Raw genomic sequence first — 18,291 nt, forward strand, 5'->3', positions numbered from 1 at the left:
TTAGTACCATTTGGTACTTTCTTAACAGATGAAGCTAGAAGTCTGAAATGTAGCATGTAGGTACAACTAAAATGATCTTTTCCCATTCGCATATTTTGGTACCAAAATTGTCACCATTTGGTACTTTATTCACAGATGAAGCTACAGATTTGAAATGTGGCATGTAGGTACAACTAAGAATTATATTATTGGTGACAAAATGATCTATTAAAAATTCATACAAATTGGTACCAAATCTGGTACCAAATTAAACAATTTGACAAACATTTATGCAGTCCTGACAAAAATACTACATGTGGAAGAAAACGTACTTATTGTGGTGTAGTTGGTACCTTGAAAAAATATATTGGACAACTAGAAGATATTTTTATTCGTATATTGGAGTATTCAAACGTACAAAATGGTACTTTCTTAACCGAGTGAGCTAAAGCTCTCAAAATTGGAATACAAGTACACCTTGACTATAAATTTTGGTTTCTGAAATTTTATACGCATTTATTGAAAAACTTCATAATCCTATAAACTGATTGACTACCTAGGTTTCTGAAAACCCTACACTGAAAAGGGCTATCAAAAACGGGGGTAGCGAAGCGGACCATCGGGATGCTAGTTATGTATGAAAAAACTCGAGTCACAAGGGAGCAATTCTTGGCGAGATGGCAATATATGCTTTTGGAAATTATAATTGGTGACACAAATGTTTTTAAATCCATTGATAGATTTTCCATAGATTTATGTGATTTCAGTTTCATATAAAAACGAAATTTGGGATGAAAAAATTATTGAAGTAGACGGAGATTTTCATTAAAAAGATATTTCACTGAAGTGAAACAGCACCAAAAAAGAATTGTACATTTCATCAAGTTTCCTTAAGAGGGTTTTTTCACTTAAGCGTATTGCAGTTATGCGGTTTCGACTGTAAATTTTCTATTTTTATACCCACCATCATAGGATGAGGGTACACTAATCTAGTCATTTCTTTAATATTCGTTTACGACCCCATAATGTGTATATATTCTTGATTGTCTCGACGTTCTGAGTCGATCTAGCCATGCCGCCCGTCCGTCTGTCAATAGCGGTTGAACGCGTAAAGCTAGCTGCTTGAAATTTTGCACATATACTAACTATTGATGTAGGTCGTTGGGGATTTCAAATGGATCATATCGGTTTAGATTAAGATATAGCTCACATATAAAGTGATCTCCCGATTTGACATCTTGAGCCTCTGGCTTCCTCAATTTTTGTCCGATTTGGCTGATATTTTGCATGTGATGGTCTGTTATGACTTCCAAAAACTGTGACAAGTACGGTTCAAATCGGTCAATAACCTGATATAGGTCCCATATAAACCAATCTCCCGATTTGACTTCTTGAGCCCCTGGAAGCCGCAATTTTTGTCCGATTCTGTTACGACTTCCAATAATTGTGTTAAGTACGGTCTAAATCGGTCTATAACCTGATATAGCTCCCATATAAACCGGCAGAAGTTTGGTATGTAGAATAAAATTATATTCTTCAACTTAATTTATTTCGTATAAATTTCTAGCACAATCCATGATGGTGGATTCCCAAGATTCGGCCCGGACGAACTTAGATCGCTTGTACTTGTTTTTATAAGATTTGAGCAAATCTGAGATAATAATAATTCTTTGTTGTCAGAGCTGACATAAAATATTGATCAAACGGTTTACCCTTTTTCGATCATGTAGTCAAACATATTTTCTATTTTTGATATTGAGATCATACGCATAAGAATTCTGAGAAACTTCCCCCAACAGTGTACAATTCCAATTTCATTTAATCACATAATGGTAAACAATTGAAAAAAAACAACACAAAAATATGCTACACAACTTACCAAAAGAACTTCCTTGAAAAATGGGTGTAGCATGTTTTTGTTTCTCTTGGTTAATAGCAAACAACTAATTAAACAATGGCCTAAGAAAAACATCCTACTTTACAAAAATAAAAAAAAAAAATATTTTTTTTTTAAATTTTTTTCCTCTAACCACTCTAACATTCCAGCATAGCACACCAAGGCAATACGCAATTAAGTTATTAGCGCTTGCGCCGCCTAATCATCTTTTTCGCAATTTCGAACATGCAAATCAATATCTTGGCTGCCTTCGTGTTGCTGTTGTTGCTTTTCTATCTTCCTCAGTCTCTTTCGCACTCTTAGGGGGGGGAACTCACATGATTCGGTGTGTGTTAGTTTGCTTTCCTATTGCCATACGTCCGGTGGCAACTGTCACATTTTGGTGGCGATATCTAAATATTGATGGGTTGTCGTCGCATTTTTCTGTTCATATCTGGTTTTTTATTAATCTTTTAATTGAATAATTTTGTAGCATCTATTCACACCTTTATTTATTGGTATAGCTAGCCCCAGCCAAGCTACGACTGCGCAGCAATTCCATGCTTTTTTTGTTGTTATCTTCCTTAAGTTTTTTTTTTTGGTTTTCATCGAGAACAGAATCTTGCCCAGCACCAATGGATAAAAACCTACAGGTTTTGGAGATTTGTTTTCATGTTTAGGTGTTTTTTCGTTCTATATTGAGATGAAGGGTAAAGAGGTGTTAAAGATATATTATTATATTATTTTGAACAGACATAGATAGATTTGTTAAATAAAAAGCGGAAGTAAAAATTATAAGCCGCAGCTTAAAATATTTCTCTCAAAATATTGATAAATAAATGTTAGACTGGTTATAGCCCACCTGATAGCCCTTTGGTATTCTGTTTTGGCTCCAGCGTCGCCAGTCTGGCCCCCACTTTTCTTAAGTAACCTTCAAAGGCGTTAATTGTAGAATTTACATTTGAACAAATAAACAAAAAAATCCCTAAACTGACATTATTTGCCTGCCCGATAGTTTGTCAGCTCTATGACCACCACCTCCAAGACTGGTTTTAAAATTCTCACAAACACTACATACACTTGAAACTCTGCGATAATTAATATTAATCTGCATTTGAAAAGTTTATGATTGAATGACAGTTTCTCTTGACTGGCTTTGGAGATAATCCATTACCATTACGTTGCTGTAATTACTTGGAGCTAAACAAATGGCACAAATTTAAATAAAATTACTATTTATTTCTAATTATAACATTGCCATAGAAACATTAAAACAATGGTTATATATCACCTCATTAGTTGGGAGTTTTAAATTAAAGAAAACAATTGCGCACTTGGGCATAGTGATTTACACCGTATTCTATTAGCTCAACTATAATTAGTTGAGCTGTAGCAATTTTTTATACACAGCGACTAAGTCTAACGAAAGTCATTTGTTTTGTTGGTAAAAATAAATGAAGATGTGCATTTATGATCTTCGTATTAGGAAACATGTTTTAGATAAACCTTGTGATGTATATTTTCCCAGGGTTATTGTTGAAATAGTCTTGAAACGTAACAAAATGAAAAATTTGGAAATTTTAAATTTCAAAACATAAGGGAAAAAACAAGACAAAAGTGAAAGAAAAAAGAAACGAAAAACATGTAAAAAGGATAAAAAGTATACCCACCACCTCGAGTATATATAAAAACAACCCTTCGCCATAATCCGGTGAAAAATGCATATTTTATGCCCCCATAGCAGCTATATCAAAATAGGGTCCGATTTAAACCAAATTCGACACGGACAATGCCTGGTTTAATAAGTACAAGTCATTGTTCAATTTTGTGGAACAAAATATTGGCCCTTTATGAAGCCATATACAAATATACACCGATCTGAACCATATACGACACGGATGTCGAAAAGCCTAATATAATTCACTGTGTAAAATTTCAGCGAAATCGGATTGTAAATGTGACTTTTATGGGGCCAAAACTTTAAATCCAAAGATCAGTCTATATGGCAGCTATATCAAAATCTGAACCGATCTGGGCCAAATTGAATAGGGATGTCAAAGGGCCTAACACAACTCACTCTCCCAAATTTTGGCAAAATCGGACAATAAATGCGCCTTTTATGGGCCCAAAACCTTAAATCGAGAGATCGGTCTATATGGCAGCTATATCCAAATCTGAACCGATCTGGACCAAATTAAATAGGTATATCAAAGACCTTAACACAACTCACTGTCGAAAATTTCGGCGAAATTGGACAATAAATGCGCCTTTTATGGCCCCAAAACCTTAAATCGAGAGATCGGTCTATATGGCAGCTATATCCAAATCTGAACCGATCTGGGCCAAATTGAAGAAGGATGTCGAAGAGATTAATACAACTCACTGTCCAAAATTTCGGCGAAATCTCACAATAAATACGCCTTTTATGGGTCCAAGACCTTAAATCGAGAGATCGGTCTATATGGCAGCTATATCCAAATCTGAACCGATCTGGGCCAAATTAAATAGGGATATCAAAGGACCTAACACAACGCACTGTCCAAAATTTCGGCGAAATCGGAGAATAAATCCGCCTTTTATGGATCCAAAACATTAAATCGAGAGATCGGTCTATATGGCAGCTATATCCAAATCTGAACCGATCTGGGCCGAATTGAAGAATGATGTTGAAAGACCCTAACACAACTCACTGTCCCAAATTTCGGCGAAATCTGACAATAAATACGCCTTTTATAAGCCCATGACCTTAAATCGAGAGATCGATCTATATGGCGGCTATATCCAAATTTAAACCGATCTTTTTTTCTTGCAATGGAAAAGGAAAGCCAAAGATCACCACACACACCCAGCACTATGGAACGCGTTTCCTCTTTTGGTTAGAATAATTCGTCGGCGAATTTAGGTGTGAAGGCTTGAAGGGTCGTACGTTGGATGAGAATTACGCCCTCTAGATGCTCAAAAAGTAAAATCTGGAGATCGGGGTGTATGGAAGCCCTCTAGGGGTTAAAAAAGTAAAATCGGGAGATCGGTCTATATGGGAGCTATACCAGGTTTTGAACCGATTCGGACGTTGAAGGTCATTGGAAAAGTTGTTGACTAAAATTTCAGCCAAATATGGTAGGAATTGCGCTACTTGAGCCTCTAATGTTGTATAATCCTATGATCGGTTTTTAAGGGAGCTGTATTTTACTATAGATCATTAGGCCCATTTACCATTCCAACCTACCTACACTTGTAGAAAGTATTTGTGCGAAATTTCCAGCTCCTAGCTTAACTGCTTTGAAAGTTAGCGTGCATTCCACAGACGGACATACATGGCTAGAACGACTTAAAAAGGCTTAGCGATCAGGAATAACTATACCTTATGGGATCTAAGACAAATATTTCGATGTGTTACAAACGGAATGACGACGTTAGTATACATCCATCCTATGGTGGAGGGTATTATTAAGATTTTTGTTTTGAAAACTTAAAAAATTCGTTTGAAGCAAAAGGAAAAAAAGTTTTCAATTTATGGCCGTTCGCCATACTTGTTATTTTTATACCCACCACCATAGGATGGGGGTTTTATACTAACCTAGTCAATCCATTTGTAACACCTCGAAATAATGATGTGCGACTCCATAAAGTCCGTCTGTCGAAATATGCCGTTAGCAGCTTGAAATTTTGCCCAGATACTTTATATTGATGTAGGTCGTTGGGGCCACCGTAGCGCAGAGGTTAGCATGTCCGCCTATGACACAGGACGCCTGGGTTCGAATCCTGGCGAGACCATCCATTCAACGGTGGTTTTCCCCTCCTAATGCTGGCAACATTTGTGAGGTACTATGCCATGTAAAACTTCTTTCCAAAGAGGTATCGAACTGCGGCACGCCATTCGGACTCAGTTTTAAAAAGGAGGCCCCTTATCATAGACCTTAAAACTTGAAGACAGACTGCACTCATTGATATGTGTGAAGAGTGTCCCTATTCCTTAGTGTAATGTTAATGGGCAAAATTTGCAATTTTGCGTTGGGGATTCCGAATGGTCCATATCGTTTCAGATTTGGATATAGCTCCCACATAAACCGATCTCCCGATTTGAATTCTTGAGCCCTTACTAGCCGCAATTTGTCCGATTTGTCTGAATTTTTGCAGGCAGTGTTCTGTGATGACTTCCAACAACTGTGCCAAATACGGTCCAAATCTATTATTTAACTATTTTCCTTCGACCAATTTATGCCAATGAAAACGCATCAGGGTGTATATGAACTATGAACGAGCATTTCGCTATGCCTTTCTAAGCAAGCTTATTTTTGGGTATTATTCTAGCCCTACCACGTTAATATTTCAACGGCTCCCTATCTCTGTTTATTTACTTACGCTTTTGATGTCACCTGTTTAGCCAACTAACAAAGTCCTTGTCTTTAAATCAAGCCGTCATTGGCAACCATCTAATCTTTGCTTATGATAGATAACATCTAACAACTTTCTTGCAATTATCATGGAATTCCATTGGCTTTATCACCTTTAAGTAAAAACAAATGAGAAATAAAATTTTAAAGCTTATTATTGGCCCATGGACTTGGTGTTATCACACCGCGGGCACCAACAATGGTGATTTAGAGCCCTCCCCTTTGAGCAAATGATTCGTTGCTATTTTTAACTCATGATCATTTCAATTATTTAGCAAATTGTCATATCGTGCTTGAAGCAACAACAACAACAACAACTATGACTCTAACAACGAACATTTGTTAACACATGATGATAGGGAAATTGATTAATGTGTGTGGCGTTTGATAACAAAGTGACGTCGCTCCGCAATCTAGGCTGAAAGCAGGCAACCTTTGTGATAACTCTAGGTCGTTTCAATGCTTGACTAATAATGAGATTGATTAGAAAAACGGAGAACTCGCGGAATGATTAAGCTTTTATCGCTGCACAATGGTGCACACTAATTGATAGGGCCTGCTGACACCTTTGATCCCTTGGTAGGTTTAATAAATTTAATTAGATTTGCAATAAGTAAAGGTGAAAATTTATTGAATTATATAAATCGATAATAGAATATTACAATTTAATTCTAACATTTCTAATTTTGTCTTTTAAAACCTCATCTGGCCGTTCATCCATTTGATATTACTTCATTAACAACTATTTGACATTACTAGAAATGGTAATCGTTTGTTCACCTACTAAATTAGAAATAGTGTATTGGTATTGTGACCCATAAATCATTGTGTTGGTGTTTCATCCTTGTGAAGGTCATTAAAAGTTTAGCGATTCATCAAAATGCAAAAAAAAAACAACAAAAGACTCAAAGCAACACAGAGCACAAAGCACACGTATAAACGCATTTGAACCTTAGAATATAGTACACAAAAACTAGCAAACACCCACCCACACAATGACGATGTAAAAAAGTAACAAATTTTCACGCCCACATAAGCAATAACATCGCTTTTCCCAAGCCTGGGTGTAGTAGGGACTCACTGTTGTATGAGAGTTCTATGATTAATGGCACTCATACGCCCCACTGAACTCGTTGGGCTTTCATGACAAATAACACCGAGCATTTTTCTCCTTGGCTCCTACTAGGAGTTACTTTTGGCAGGGTTTACGACAAAGGAAAGTGAACTTTTAACTCTGATTGCTGCAATTGCATTTCATTTTTCACTGTAACCCAAAACGACAGCGTTAGTCATTCCCTTTTTGGGAGAATTCGTTCATAACTTTTTGTGTAGGTTTTCCGCTACCCCTACAAACTTTCTCGCCATAAAACACTTGGCCACACATCACTAACCCAGTGATTTGGCCAAAGCCAAATTGTGCTGTCTCAGTGCACTATTTTGTTTTAAGCACACTTTACTCTTCCTTGTTGTCTCTGGGTAAGTGTGCCTGCTCTTCTTCGGTTTTATTGGAGGGTTATTTTGTTTCCTCAAACTTTTTTGTTTTCTTTTTAAAAATAGAAAACGATATTGACTATAATAACACCAACGCCTAAGAATTTTCATTGTTAGTCTCCTCTTTCCCTGTTTATCTTTAAGCTGTGAAAAAATAATAACTTAAAGCGATTTAAAGCATTTTCTTTGCGAAGGCCAAGCACAAATGATGGCTGTTTTACTAGTGCAAATATTTATACCAAGCTGTTCATTGCCGCCGTTTTACAACAGCTACACTAAAACGGAGGGGGGTCGCCACTAAGACTTCGTTTTCTCTTTTTGGTATAATGTTTAAGGTTTAATAGCCCCACAGCGAGGCACAGTGGGGGAAGGAGTTGGGGCACTGAGTAAAATATTGAAGAAAAAAAATGCAAAAAATAAAATAAAATAAAATAAAATAAGATAAAATAAAGTAAAATAAAACAAAATAAAATAAAATAAAATAAAATAAAATAAAATAAAATAAAATAAAATAAAATAAAATAAATTAAAATAAAATAAAATAAAATAAAATAAAATAAAATAAAATAAAATAAAATAAATTAAAATAAAATAAATTAAAATAAAATAAAATAAAATAAAATAAAATAAAATAAAATAAAATAAATTAAAATAAAATAAAATAAAATAAAATAAAATAAAATAAAATAAAATAAAATAAAATAAAATAAACTAAAATAAAATAAAATAAAATAAAATAAAATAAAATAAAATAAAATAAAATAAAATAAAATAAAATAAAATAAAATAAAATAAAATAAAATAAAATAAAATAAAATAAAATAAAATAAAATAAAATAAAATAAAATAAATTAAAATAAAATAAAATAAAATAAAATAAATTAAAATAAAATAAAATAAAATAAAATAAAATAAAATAAAATAAACTAAAATAAAATAAAATAAAATAAAATAAAATAAAATAAATTAAAATAAAATAAAATAAAATAAAATAAAATGAAATGAAATGAAATGAAATGAAATGAAATGAAATGAAATGAAATGAAATGAAATGAAATGAAATGAAATGAAATGAAATGAAATGAAATGAAATGAAATGAAATGAAATGAAATGAAATGAAATGAAACGAAACGAAATGAAATGAAATGAAATGAAATGAAACGAAATGAAATGAAATGAAATGAAATGAAATGAAATAAAATAAAATGAAATAAAATATAATATAATATAATATAATATAATATAATATAATATAATATAATATAATATAATATAATATAATATAATATAATATAATATAATATAATATAATATAATATAATATAATATAATATAATATAATATAATATAATATAATATAATATAATATAATATAATATAATATAATATAATATAATATAATATAATATAATATAATATAATATAATATAATATAATATAATATAATATAATATAATATAATATAATATAATATAATATAATATAATATAATATAATATAATATAATATAATATAATATAATATAATATAATATAATATAATATAATATAATATAATATAATATAATATAATATAATATAATATAATATAATATAATATAATATAATATAATATAATATAATATAATATAATATAATATAATATAATATAATATAATATAATATAATATAATATAATATAATATAATATAATATAATATAATATAATATAATATAATATAATATAATATAATATAATATAATATAATATAATATAATATAATATAATATAATATAATATAATATAATATAATATAATATAATATAATATAATATAATATAATATAATATAATATAATATAATATAATATAATATAATATAATATAATATAATATAATATAATATAATATAATATAATATAATATAATATAATATAATATAATATAATATAATATAATATAATATAATATAATATAATATAATATAATATAATATAATATAATATAATATAATATAATATAATATAATATAATATAATATAATATAATATAATATAATATAATATAATATAATATAATATAATATAATATAATATAATATAATATAATATAATATAATATAATATAATATAATATAATATAATATAATATAATATAATATAATATAATATAATATAATATAATATAATATAATATAATATAATATAATATAATATAATATAATATAATATAATATAATATAATATAATATAATATAATATAATATAATATAATATAATATAATATAATATAATATAATATAATATAATATAATATAATATAATATAATATAATATAATATAATATAATATAATATAATATAATATAATATAATATAATATAATATAATATAATATAATATAATATAATATAATATAATATAATATAATATAATATAATATAATATAATATAATATAATATAATATAATATAATATAATATAATATAATATAATATAATATAATATAATATAATATAATATAATATAATATAATATAATATAATATAATATAATATAATATAATATAATATAATATAATATAATATAATATAATATAATATAATATAATATAATATAATATAATATAATATAATATAATATAATATAATATAATATAATATAATATAATATAATATAATATAATATAATATAATATAATATAATATAATATAATATAATATAATATAATATAATATAATATAATATAATATAATATAATATAATATAATATAATATAATATAATATAATATAATATAATATAATATAATATAATATAATATAATATAATATAATATAATATAATATAATATAATATAATATAATATAATATAATATAATATAATATAATATAATATAATATAATATAATATAATATAATATAATATAATATAATATAATATAATATAATATAATATAATATAATATAATAAAATGAAATAGAATAAATCGAAATAAAATAAAATATAAAATGAAATATTTTTAAAAAAATTTAGGAAAAAAAATAATATCGATTCTTATATAACCTCTAAACTCACTATGGATTGGGAGCTATACCTAAATCTGAACCGATTATCACCAAAATGAATAGTGTTTGTCCCTTGACTAAAAAAGTGATATGAGCAAAATTTCGTGAAGATTGGATAACAAATGCTACCTGCACCTTGATTACAAAACACAAAATCGGGCGAATTTTATATTTATGAGAGCCATATCTAAATCTGAACCTATTTTTACCAAAATGGATGGCGTTTGTCTTTGGTCTTAAAAATTTGTATAAAAATTTTTTTTTGATAATTGGATAACAAATGCGATTTCCATATTAGTTACAAAAAAGACATACGGACTACCAGCACAGAAATGATATGCGGACAGACGGAGATGTCTAAGCTAATTCAGCAGGAATTTCTGAGACAAACAACACATTTTATCGCAGCCAAATACCTAAAATACTCAATTATTGGGTTGCCCAAAAAGTAATTGCGGATTTTTCATATAGTCGGCGTTGACAAATTTTTTCACAGCTTGTTACTCTGTAATTGCATTCTTTCTTCTGTCAGTTATCAGCTGTTACTTTTAGCTTGCTTTAGAAAAAAAGTGTAAAAAAAGCATATTTGATTAAAGTTCATTCAAAGTTTTATTAAAAATGCATTTACTTTCTTTTAAAAAATCCGCAATTACTTTTTGGGCAACCCAATAGATTCCCACTTCCAACTTTGGACGTCGTGACGACACCGGTTATCATTAACCGATCTCCATAATATTTTGTATTTTGCTTATTGGGACCAAAAAGAAAAAAATTGGAGGTATGGGTTCCAAGGGGTTTTTTGGGACATTCTATCATACATATGTGTACATATTTAGCTAGACAAAATATCTGCATTATAATGATATACAATTTTCTTTATTTTTTTTAGGTAAAGATCCGAACTTCATTTTACATCGTATTCGTAAGTATTTTCTTGGCTCCATTTATTCTCTTTTAATATCAATCATTCCCCAAGACTTATTTTTTTGGAATTCACCTTATTTTCCTCTTCCGTTTCCTGCATACATGTTTCACTGCAATTTTGTTTAGTTGACACCCAATGTGTTGAAACACCAACACATTTATTCACACATTTCCTATGCCACCCGTACTCTATAAATGTGTATGTGTGTGTGTTACCCATCCCCCCCCCCAGCCAGCGTCAACTACAGTGTGTGGTGCTAAACAGCGGGTTTATAGATTCCTTGTTTCACTCATTTATGGCTTAGAACCAAAGAATGGAACATTTAAGTTCGTGTTTAACCATAGAACGTTGAAGGCATGAAGCAGAAACATTGCATAGCACCACTAGGAAACACACATAGGGAAGAAAATGAAGCAACAAAAACTGATGCGGCTATTCGAAAAACTAAATGAAAAAAAAATCGAAAAAGTAGAAAAAAGCAACAATTTGCCCAAGGAAAAACAGGCAACACCATGCTGGCACAATAAAAGTGGCGGCGCCACTTTGACGTGGCACAATGGCGGCTGGTTTAATTTTCATTTTCATTTCTTGTCATGTTTCCTAGAGGCAGCAGGCAGTAAAGGGAAAAATGCGCTCGCAGAGAGTAAAACGACGACTTTATTGGATGCGAATGTTTATGGCAGACTGTGTGTATGGGTGTGTAATCAATTTAGTTGCGTGCTTAAAAGAGAGCTTTTGGGTATGTGCTTAGGTCCTTTGGCTGGCACACAAACACAGCCATCGTAAAAACAACTGGCAACAGCAAAGGAATTATAAATGTGGGGAAAATCCAAAGCCATGAGTTTTATACCGAGAAGAGCAAGAAGAAGCAGAAAAGAAAATAGCAAAAAAAAAAACAAACATGTTTGCGTGCGTGCACGACTTGCCAAAGCTCGTAAAACACACACACACATACATATGCATACAAATGAACTTGCAATTATAAACCCCTGACTTTACTACTTTCACCACCCAAAACGCCAAATTACTCTCTTGTCCTTACAATAGTTTTGTTTCTCTTTCGTTTTCTTTTTATGACACTTTGCAAACAAGAAAAAAAAAGCGAGTGGTAAGTAAATGTCCGTTTTCCTCTCCCTCCCAATTTGGTATTGAACAGGGCATTTCCTGCCGCGGCAGATCAATGATGAACTTTGCTCTTTATTTATTTTTTCTCCCACTGAGTTTTGCAATTTAGTTGCTGCACTCACATTAATGACCCCAAATTTTTCATCAGCTGTTATGAAATGAGAATGTGCACTCACCACTAAAAGGCCAAACAATCAATGCTTGCCTTTGTGTTGTGGGGTAATGAGTTTAAAGCTGAAAAGTCATTAAAGGACTAAATAATGATGATTTTATTAAGGTACAGTTTGTTTTGTTGATGACACCAATACTAGCATGCCTTGACTGCGGGGTTTTGTGAGAGTCATTAGGAAACGTGCTAAAGTTCCAAGGACATTTTTGTCTTTATTAAAGTTTGGAATATTAAAGATTTTAGTGCGGTAAAAGAAAATGAAGCGAATCATAGTGACAGTCATAAGATATTTGAGTTTTAATCCCCACCGCTATAGGATGGGAGGTATATTAATCAGGTCATTCCATTTGTAACACTTTGAAATATTTATCTACGGCCTATAAGGTATGTATTTTCATGATATTCTAGGGTAAACTAGCTATGCCCGTCCGTCCGTCTGTGAAAATCAAGATAGAGGTCGAATGAATAAAGTTATTCACTTAAAGTTTTGCACATCTACTTCTTACTGAAGTAGGTTGATTGGGATTGCAAATAAACCATATCCGTTCAGATTTGGATACAGCTCCCATCAACGATATAGCCAGGATTTCATTTTGGGGGCAACTCACTGTTATACGAAATGGAAAGAAAATATTTCCGTAGCCACCCAAGTGGCTACCCACCTGGCTACCCACTTGGTTACCCACCTGGTTACCTACCTGGCTACCCATCTGGCTACATTGCGCAATGGAATAGAATCGAAAAAAAAACTAGAAAAATATACCATTTGAGAACGAATAGAGATTACTTTTTGAAATTTGAAATGGTTAGGGCCAGGGATTCGGAGCGGAACGAAGCAGGCCTAATTTTGCCGGAACGAGAGTGGAGCAGGGCGGAATTTGTTGAACCAGGAGCGGGATCGGAGCGGATTTTCCGACCGAATTGAACACAGTCCAGATCGGACCAAATTTGTCATATAGACCGATCTACCGAGTTAGGTCCTTTGGCCAATAAAAGGTCCTATGGTCCACATCAGACCATATTTGGATATAGTAACCAAATAGAGCGATCTGCAGATCTGGGATATTCAGCCACAAAATCCTTATTTATAACCTGACAAGCCGAACCAGGCCCGCTACGCTGCGCTTTCTTTGACTCTCTAATATCTTTTTTGGGTGGGGACACTTCGCCCTGAATGCGGATATCGAATTCGTCGGTTCCTGGTGGTAATGTTCTTCCTTAGGGTAATGTTCTATTAGGGGAGGGATGGCACCTCAGACATTTCAACTGAAATATGGATATCAAATTCGTGCTGCATTTCCAAATCCCTTTAATTTGAAATTTTGCACAGCTACTTCTTATTGGTGTATGTCGTTGGGAATTGAAATAGGCCATATCCGTTCAAATTTGTATATAGCTCCGATCGCTGAAGAAGCCAGGATTTCATTTCGGGGGCCAACTCACTCTGATACACAATCGAGAAATAAATTATTTTCGTAACCACCCACCTGGTTACCTACCTGGCTACCCACCTGGCTACATTGCGCAATGGAATGGAATCGAAAAAAAACTAGAAAAAATATACCATTTGAGAAAGGATAGAGAGTACTCTTTGATATTTGAAATGGTAAGGGCCTGGGATTTGGAGCGGAGCGATGCAGACCTATTTTTGCCGGATCGAGAGTGTAGCGGGATCGGAGCAGATTAACCGACCGAACTGAACACAGTCCAGATTTAGTTAGAACTGCTTCCGGTGTAGTCTTAAGGAGTAAGGTCGGATGATATGTTTATATAGGAGCAATAGACACAGATTCAGACCATAATTGGCATGGACGTTGAAATTTATAGAAGAAATAATTATGGAAATTTCAGTCAAATCAAAAAATATTTACGCCCTCTAGACGCTTAGGAAGTAAAATCGGGAGCTTGGATTAAACAGGGGTTGGAGTTCAAGGAGAAATTATACAAAATTTCATTCAAACGGTTTTAGACCGATGGAGTTTATACTTTATAAAAATTTTGGAAGTCCTAAAAGAAACAGGTTTGCAAAATTTCAGCCAAATCGGATAAGAACTGCGCCCTCTAGAGGCTCAAGAAATCAATTCAGGACAAAGCATTACATAGGAGTTTTGAAAAGATATAATCCGATATAGACGGCGATCAAGCAGGGTGTGTATACGAAGAAATTTTAAACATAAATAGTCAATTTAAATGTAAAGGAGCGGGAGCGAAGCGAAAAAAAGTACCCGGTCCGGGTTCCTGGTTAGAGCTGAGGTGTTATCGAGATCATGTGCAAAATTTCAAGGCTGTAGTTGGTCCAGGCGCCTCTTACCAGGGCCCAAAAGTTGGTCACGTCGGCATTTCGAAAAAATGTTCGGGCTGCCATTTCTTTGTTTGCGGTCCAATTTTTAGTTTATTTTTTGCTGAATGATGCTCAAAAAAATCCGTTTGATATATACAATATCTCTAGTGGTTTGAGGGATATTTAATTTTTAGTTTTTGAAATTTTGGCCGAGATTGGCTTCGATATTTAATTTTTAGTTTTTGAAATTTTGGCCGAGATTGGCTTCGGATTTTCCGATTTACGAAGGCATTTGTAGCTTGATTCTTATGTTAGTGCTTGATTTGGATTGGTGACAAAATTAAATTTTGGGAAATAACGAATAGAGATATCTTATGAATTCTTTTTGAATTTTGCAGATAAAAGTGTTCTTAAAAAGCCAAAAAAAAAATTTTGCCCGATTTTTTAACAAAAGTCCCCAAAATTATTTCGGGCAAAGATGTTTTCAAAAGCGTCAGTTTTTAGTAAATTAGCCTATTATAGTTTAGATGAGTAACAAAACAATGCGTGCCAAATTTTATGCAGATCAGTCAAAAATTGCAGTTACTACAGCCATATGTTAGCAAATCTGGCGAAACATTTATATGAGAGGTATATCCAAATATGAGACCACCGTAGCGCAGAGGTTAGCATGTCCGCCTACGACGCTGATCGCCTGAGTTCGAATCCTGGCGAGACCATGAGAAAAAATTTTAAGCGTTGGTAACATTTGTGAGGTACTATGCCATGTAAAACTTCTCTCCAAAGAGGTGTCGCACTGCGGCACGCCGTTGGGACTCGGCTATAAAAAGGAGGTCCCCTATCATTGATCTTAAATTTGAATCGGACTACACTCATTTATATGTGAGAAGTATGCCCCTGTTCCTTAGTGGAATGTTCATGGGCAAATTTTGAATTTTACATTTTAGTGATTGGTGATTGCAAATGGGCCATTTCGGTTCTGCACTACGTTTTAGCGTTTCAAAAAATTAATTATTGGTTTTTGGGACACTCTAATGTGCATCGGTCCCATGCCCTCTATGTATATACTTCCCTGTCTATGCATCTGAGGCGACCTGCTACAGTTACTTAGCAAATATATCACCCAGACTGAAGAAAAAGAGAATTCCTTAGATTAAAATTCTCTAACCATACCAAATTTCCTTAAAATTCTAAACATTATTGCCCCTTCTATAATTTTGCGGAAATAGTCTTTAAGTCGTTTTTTTTTTCAAATTGTTTTCGCTCAAATTTTAACTGTAACTATACCTTCTAAAAATTTGTTATTTTTGTTTTTATACAAATTCCCCGAAGGCGTTTATCTTGGAGTAGCAAAACAAGTTTTTTCTCTTCACCTTCTTTGTGGACACTAAGAATAATTTTCGATTACCAATAATGTGTGAGTGAACGATTTGACAAATTACTTTAATCACTTCAAGTGACAGAATTACATGACACATTCTTTTTTGGTAAAATGACAGACAGACGGACAATGTATTCTGTATGGACATTTTGGCTTGTCTTGGCTTTTAAACCGTGTTAACTGAGATAGCCGTTGGGATCTTTTGCGTGTTAAACTTAAAATGCTACCGGTTTTTAGCAACAAATATTTTTTCTGTGTTGCTGCAAGTAGTTGATAAACAAAAATTTTAACAAGAAATGAGAATAAAACAAAAATAAAAACAAGATAAAATTTGTAAATAAGCTATACCATATTTCATAAGTTGTCAATCTTTTAAAATTTTATGAGAACATAACATGTTTTTGGCTTAAATTAAGAAATTTAAAAGTGGAAAAAGTCAACAAATATTTTTTGTTTAGAAAACGAAACTTTTCTGAATAAAGGCCTAAATTAAAAAGAAGTTAAAAAACGTTATCAATTTTTTTTTACTTATTAACTGGAATACAAAAACTAAATACATTTGTGTCCTTTATTTGGTTCTTTGTGTGGAGCTTTTTTAATGCCTTTACTTTTCCTACTGTTATGCCATTATTCTGCAATATCTGCTTCAGCAAACTTGAAAGATTTTTTTTTTTTGATTTTAAGATGCTCATTTGGCAACTTTCTTTAGTAAAAATTTCCTTTGGTCAAATTTTTTTTCCTTATATTACAGAATTCTTATCTTTAATTATAGTAAAATAGTATCTTACCTTGTCTTATTATTAAAGATGAAAATCTTAATAAAAGTCAAATATCGTCATCGTTATAAAATTAACTTCGGGAAAATGACAATACTGTACATTAGGTAAAGAAAAAAAAAATAAACTGTGAAAATAGAAGCGTTCACTGAAAAATGTATGTCCTAATCTTAAAGAATTATTGAACTTAATTTAAAGATGTAAAATTTTTTTGTATTTTTAAGAGTGAATTTACTTTGTAAAAATGTTTTACTTTATATTTAGGAGTTTTAATATAAAATTATATTATAAAAAAACAGAACTCTAAAAGGAAACCAAACAGCAGCGTATTTGTGGAACAAGACCACCGAAATGCTTAGGCGAAACATCCTCAGATATCGAAGATAATATAAAAGAGCTAGGCGGAGAAGTCAAGCAGCATCGAAACACGAAGCCTATAAGGAGGCTAAGAAAAATCTTCAAAAAGCCATACCGAATTGTAAGAAAGATCAGTGGGAAGAATTGAGAGAGGACATTATCTGAGATTTGTGGGGCCTTGGCAACAAAGTGGTAATGAAAAAGCTAGAATTCGAACGATGATGCCATGAAAAACATTGTAAATACGTTATTCCCCAAAAATTTCCTGCACTAGACCATTTATTGGTGACTATTTTCGCAGAACTCGTAAACGCTGAATCCACATATTGTTGTATTTCAAGTCTACTGAAGAGTGAGACACTGAACACAGGGTAAAAGGCTCAAGTTGCTGTTGAGTAGATAATTTTAAAAAACAACCCCCATTCAGTGCTTGACACTATTTTTATCTCGAATTCATCGCCGCTACAGTGAGATATGCGAAATAACTCCCTG

Source organism: Stomoxys calcitrans, chromosome 4 (genome assembly GCF_963082655.1).
Source record: "Stomoxys calcitrans chromosome 4, idStoCalc2.1, whole genome shotgun sequence".
NCBI classification, from domain to species: Eukaryota; Metazoa; Arthropoda; class Insecta; order Diptera; family Muscidae; genus Stomoxys; species Stomoxys calcitrans.